The sequence below is a fragment of the Protopterus annectens genome, chromosome 4.part0, assembly GCF_019279795.1.
Source record: "Protopterus annectens isolate FY-2018-M chromosome 4.part0, PAN1.0, whole genome shotgun sequence".
In the NCBI taxonomy this organism is placed as follows: Eukaryota; Metazoa; Chordata; order Ceratodontiformes; family Protopteridae; genus Protopterus; species Protopterus annectens.
In genome coordinates this window covers 718,168,760-718,175,992 of record NC_056733.1, presented here as the reverse complement: position 1 = coordinate 718,175,992, position 7,233 = coordinate 718,168,760, and positions in this window count along the sequence as shown.

Genomic DNA, 7,233 nt, shown 5'->3' with positions numbered 1-7,233 from the left:
AGAAACACAGAAGGCAAAAAAAAAAAAAAAAAAAGAAAAAAAACAGCTATGGATGCAGCAAACCTGTATACAGGCTATGCTACTCAATTTAAGGGTTAAGAACACAGTAAAACTAAAAAAAAATCCACTGATTAACCACTTACAGACAAAAGCAGAACTCACAGTACGAAAAAATGTAGCTAAACAGTAATGAATTGCAGTGAATAGCAATGGAATACAGTTAAACAGTAATGAAATACAGTTAATCAGTAAATTACTTTAAAATAGTGCAAATGTGATAGATTAGCTCACAATCACAACAGTGAAAAACAGCTCAAATAAAGTAGCAATTCAGCAGAATAATGTCATCAATTTAATAAGGTTACCAACAAGCAGTATCAAATGCAGCAAATGAAAAGCAGTTGAACACCTAAGCAAAAGCCAAGCAGCAAAATGAAGTAGGAAGAGGCACAATATTTTTTTTTTTGTTAAGTAAAAAGTGAGGAGAAAGAAGATAACTCAAGGTTAAGAAGTTAAAGGTGTGGACCTTCACTATTGATCTCACTGCACTCAGTAGAATGAGCTGATGCAATAGGACTGGGAGGAGTATCCAATATCAAATTTATAGTAGAGGCGGGCAACTCAAAACCACCAAGCTTTAAGACCACAACAACACTTGGGCAGGTGGGTGGAGATACAAGATCAGAACAGAGGAAAGGACTGAATTCAGTAAGCCTAAAAAAGAATTTCACAGTTTAAACAGATATGCAGAAAATATTGTTTTAGTTAACCAGAAGTGCAGAAAACAGTTGAAAATAAGCACTTATCTTGTGTAGTCTCACAGCAGTTTTTGTAAAACAGCAGAGCAAGGGCAGAAGTCCTAACTCACTGCAGCTTTTAGCAAGCAACTCAAACTGGTTTAAACATTGGCTATTTAAGGGAGCAAAACAGGAACCAGCCAAATTATCCAATCAAAAAACAAAGCCATGTAGCAGTAACTCTAGCCAGATCAGAACAAACTGAAACTCCCTTCCACAAAGAAACAGCTAAGCCTCTCTAGACAAAAGATTAACTGTACTACAAGCTTAAAAGGTCACAAACAGTAGTAAATTCACCTCTATGCTAGTATTTTTCAAGTGCAGCAACAAGTAAAATAAACAGAACAAACAGAAACAAAAAGGAGACAAAGAACAGAACAGAGGTAAGGACTGAATCCACTAAGCCTAAAAAAAACAGATGCACAGTTTAAACAGATATGCATCAAATATTGTTTTAGTTAATCAGAAGTGCAGGAAACAGTTCAAAATGAGTACTTACCTTTTGTAGTCTCACAGCAGCTTTGGTAAAACAGCATTAAACAGATGAGATGTTTGGCCAAATTAAAAGTCACCACATGAGCTTGAAACTGGTAACAGACTGTTAACCTTTTCTATAGAAAGGTTAACAGTCTGTTACCAGTTTCAATAGACATAAGAAACAATTAGGCAGGCTATCAATGGCAGGTCAGCAAAGGGATTTTCACCACGTGGTCACTGCTCTGCATGTTACCATATTTTATATAGTAAAGATTTTTCTACCAGAAATACCCACAAAGTGTATTAAATCAAGGAAAACTGCAAATGCAATGCTGGTAAAGCACTGAAGACCAATCAGGATCTGACAATCCCACTCCTAACACTTTGCACCTGCAGTGGCTACCCCCTTTGCCCCACTCTAGCTGTGTCTCTGATGATCACCATTGTATATTTATTGATACAGAAAGTAGCCCATAAATGGTCTATGTATCTGGTGGGAAATGAATGTCCTCATAGTTGTATCTTTACGCTGAATGTAATATTGTTTAGCCTAATAAAAGGCATTTTTGTAGAAACTAACTCAACAGATGTATTAAAAAGTCACTGAATTCAAAGAAATATAAAGCACAATGGTCAAGCCAGAATTTATCTGTCTGTAATCCAAAATGATGGGATATTCATGTACAAGGACTGAGCATCAACAGTACAAAGAAAACAATCACGCTGCCTTTAGATGTCAGCCATCAGTTGTAAAAACTCTGTAGCATTCCTAATGTTTGCAGTAGCAGAGTTATAAATCTGAAAGTTGTTCAGGGATGAAACCAATAACTGTCATGATAAGACATCCTAATGGGTTAGTTATGATCTATGGGTCTTGGGTAAGATGTATAAATAACTTTGGTGAGTCATCCTGTACTAGAAGTACAAAGACTAGAATTTTAGAAATGACCCGTAATTGTATCCAATAATGAAGGAATTGTTCAATCTCCCATTTATCACTGTTGGTAGTATCATAAATTACTGGTAGATGTCTAATGTCAGAGAAATGTGTCTTAGCTTCATTGTCATATTCCTGAAAATCCATAACTACTACCCCCATCAGCATGTGCAATAAGTAGATGATTGGCAGGAATAATTTAAGGCATGGGGTATTACTCTGAACCTGCCAGAGCACAGCCAATAATTTTTAAGCACCTTAATCAATTGTAATTCCTTGATTAAAACTGTTTCAGAACTTTTGACTGTTGTTTAAAACCAGATTGTTATTAATATCACAGTTTTGGCACATATGAGTTGCTGAAGGGTGGTTAACAACTTCTGCCCTGGAATGACACCAGTTCTATGACCAGTTGTTGAAATCAGTTACTTTCTGTTTATTTTGCAAGATGCTACTAAAGAGAAGTGTGGATCTAACTGATGGTTGGGGTGGGGGATCTTTGTGGGGCTCTTATCATTTTAGTCTTTAATCTGTCTTTGTAGGACTAGTGTGCATGTGTGCATGTAAATTATGTTGGAATACTTTGGCTACTTTGCGTTTGTGTGAAAAAAGTGAAATCTGTGATTGTGGTCATTATTATCGTTACTAACATGCAGAGCCACATAACAGAGTATGTTGGCATAGTAACTACAATTATTAAACACTGTAAAGATGATTACAAATGAAAATGAGTCATAGCTGTTTTCAGTTTTGACAACTAAACTATATTGTACTAGAACCCAACTCCTGCTTTAATACCGCAGTCTAGCGTAACATCAGCAAATGTGCTGCAACAACGTCCATCCCCTGGTCATTCTCTTAATCCTCTCTTCCCACATGAACAATACCTCTCTAGATGGCTAAAGTCCTCCACTTGACATAGCTATTTCACAGACTCCTGAAAATGGCAATCATGTGATGTCCTTCCTTAGATTACTTTTGCAGTATTCCTATAATATATCGTTATTTTGCAGAGGTAACCTGATGTCTGGCCAGCCATACATCTGACCTATAACCTAAGTCAGTGGGGATAAGGGTACATAAGTGATTGTTTGAGTAGGAGACCCTCAGGCAATCGCTCTTTTTGTTCATGTGGTCATTCCATCATAGGTGTTTCTGTCAGGCATCTCCAGGGCTTCTGTCTTAGAGATCGTCTAAGGATTTCATACTCATATGACTATTTATTCATCCTTATTCTTACGAGATTACATCATACGTCTAACATATGACCATATGGAAATTTTTTGGTTTTGGTACCCCTGTCAGGCATCAGGTTACTTCAGCAAGATAATCCAATACTATTAGAATACTGCAACAGTGATCAGTAGAACATCTACCATTATGGTAAGTTCTTACAAAACTCTACTGTTTCTAAGACAGAAGTGTGACCTCACATAGGTCAGAGTCCATTTTATTAATATTGGTTGTTTAGGTAAGTGTCACTATGCATGGCTTACTGTACTTATTTGTAATTGTTGACACTCAGTGCCTGTTTTATTCATTTGTTTATTGACTGGTTCTGACTTGCTCCACAGTGTATATTTTATTCACTTGTATCTGTTGACTGAGTATGAGAGATTAGGCAGTGCATGGTTTATTTCATTTGTGGACTGCATATTTCCTGTTGTGCAGTGCCCATTTTATTTATTCATAATTGTGGAAAGGCTTTTCCTGTTCATCACAACCCATCTGCAGAGGAGAGGCAGGGAGAAAAGTTACAGAGTCAAGAAAATAATGTTACAATATTAAAACAGTAGAAATATGGTCTAGGAATACAGACACAAGTACTGTATTTTACAACTTTATTGCAATATACATATATATATATATATATATATATATATATATATATATATATATATAAAATATACACATATATATATATATATATATATATGTATATTAAACAGTATCTACATTGTTTTCATTCACACACATATTGATTATTATAAACAGCGATGACATAAAATATACTTTATGTATGATGGTGTATCTAATATTCAATACTCATGTTAATTGGGTTATGAGGTTAGTTATATGACTTATATTAATGGCGTAGCATTTCATGCAACTATTTAAAAACGTGATAATATAGTTAATATGTGCGTTTGTATACAGACTTGCAGTAGTTACTGGATGGGATGACAAGATTGGTGACACGTAAAGAGGTAGGAATGGGGAACTCAAAGGTGACAATATCAAAAGTGGGACAGAAGGTATGACAGAAGAGTGACACATTAAGGAGTGCACGATATAAATGTAGGAACTAAGGAAACAATAGTGAGAAATTAGTGATATGATAAGTAAAATAGGATGCAGTTAAATCAAGAAGAAAGGGCATCATGTGCTTCCTGTGGAGCAAGGAACAAGTCAGTTATTCATTACACACAATTAACAGTTTATTCAGCAGTATTGTAGAGAAAATCATTAACTGGCTGAGACAGTCAATGCTTTTCCACCATTAGAATGTATGTTCTAATCCTAGAATTCAGGGCACCCAGTACAGAACCTTTTCATTACCCCTCCAACGCACATTAGTCACTTGTCCTTTATCTTGTTACCCTGTAATAATGACTTGTTATACTCCTAATCAAATGAGCTATAACAGCGAGATGTAAGTACACTGTGTACTGTAATGTTTACTTATTATTAATTTGAACCAAATGAGACCCATTAGGTACCACAGTCTATTTCATGTGAGGTGCAGGGCTTGCAGATGTTTCTTATGTCAGTTTTACTATTACTAATCTTTTTTTATTATTTTTCCCATGCATTATCCTTAAAACTTAGACTTAAAAAAATTGAAAAGCTTGAAAAAAATGCTCTATCACCAATAAAATCCTGTCTTTCTTCCACTGTCTCTTGGTATCAGTGCTCTTGCTTTGGTTAGTTGAAAGTTGCTCACTTCCCCTCTGCATGTTTCCTCCGAAAGGACAATGGGACATCTTCTCATTCGCTCCATTTGTAAATGCTACACACAGCTGAGGTTACTAACCTGTCAAACATGTTTTATAACATTCTGTCCTATTTTCTGTGTTAAATCCACAGATATCATGATTTGCACTACTTTTTTACTTTTCCACAAGATAAAATGACAACAGTGTATATTACTGAAATATGTTTACTGTTATTATAAAATAAGCTTAGCTTGTTTCCATACGAGGTGTATTAAACCACTACTCTGTTACCAGTGTTTCCTGGGACCTTTATTTTTTTAAATCGCTATATGCCCACCTCAGACATCTTTTAACTGCATTTTTCTTTATTTACCCTCAGTTATGCGATAAGTTGCTTCCAAGACCCTTAACTGTGGTGATCTTTGATTATTTAGAATAAGTTTGAGTAAAAAAACAAAGAAAATATTCCTTTGATACAAACCCTGAGGCAATGACATAAGAATCTGGCATTCTCTAGTGAGTTGTTTACAAATCTACGAGCTTTGCTTTTGCTGTTTGATGCAGCTGTAGAAGGAGAAAAAGAGATGTAGAAGTTTTTTTTTGTTTTATCTGTCTGTATTCCTGCATCACTGTGTAGATGTGCTGCTACTGGTCCATGTGCTGCAGTAATAATCGGCATCGTCCTCTGCCCGAAAACCATAGATGGTTAAATTAGCGATTTTAGCTGATGTGTCTTTGGTCAGAGAGAAACGATCAGGGATCCCAGAGGCACTGTTGCTATTATACCTGAGGTCCTATGGTGATTTCCCAGCCTTCTGCTGGTACCAGCCTAGACTATTGTCAGTTACACTGCCTGTACATGTGATTTCAGCTTTCTGTCCCACAGACACTGTCAGTGACGATGCTTGAGCCAGGCTTTCTTGAGTCAAACAGCCTGAGAAATTGAGAATATTCAGGTCGGTAAAAGTAAACAAATTTTCCCTTAGAACTAGCTAGTTTCTCAGTAGTAGCACTAAAATCTGAACCCCTGTGACTAGCACTTGCTCTAGAACCTGCTGGAAAGCACTAGGAAGCCTGAAACTGATACAAGCACTCAGCTCTCGTTGTCAATAAGGAAAAAATAATCATAGGCACTAAACAGCCTATAACTGCAAGGTACCTTGCAAAGGGAAGGGAAAACAGCTCTTAAACTTTACAAGAAAGCACTAGGAAGCCTGAAACTGATTCAAGCACTCAGCTCTCCTTGTCAATAAGGAGAAATTAATCATAGACACTAAACAGCCTATAATTGCAAAGTACTTTGCAAAGGTAAGGGAAAACAGCTCTTAAACTTTACAAAAAAGCACCTAAACAGGCATGTCCAAGGGTCAGCTTCCGGTGATTTATCCTGTCCACCTGGTGAATCTGGACATACTGGGGCAATGCAGCAACTGCCTTATGTACACAGAAAACCCTCTCCTCCTACCACCCGACACTACAACCTGTGAGAGATGCACTTACATAGCCAAAATGGAAGCAAGGCTCTCTCCACCCAAGGTTGTGCTAGACAGTCAAGAGGAACATCTGCATTACACCTCAAGCAACTCATAGCCCTTCAAAACCCACACCATCAACACCCACACATAGCAACACTAAACCCACATATGCGGAGGCCCTTAACATTAACCTGCCCAAGCAAGAAGGACCTCCGAAGCCAAAACGCAAACAAACACCAGTCACAACCAAAGTGACACATAGATCACAACACCAGTGTGCCACCCAACAACAGCCCGTAAGGCAAGACAATGTACCCAACACTTTAGTCATATGTGACTCTATAGTCAGGCACACTGATGTCTCACTCACCAGGCTGAACAAGGAGAAAATTACAGTCAGCTGCCTGTCGGGTGCCAGGATCCACCACATAACACATGCACTCAAGTCACTCCACAACAAGTACAAATACGACTCTGTCATTGTCCATGCTGGTGTGAATGAATTGAGACGTACCTCCCTGGACTACATGAAAAGAGACATGGAAGAGCTCTTGGATCATGTGACCCAGGCAGGTATGACCATAGTCCTGAGTAGCATCCTGCCTTCTCCC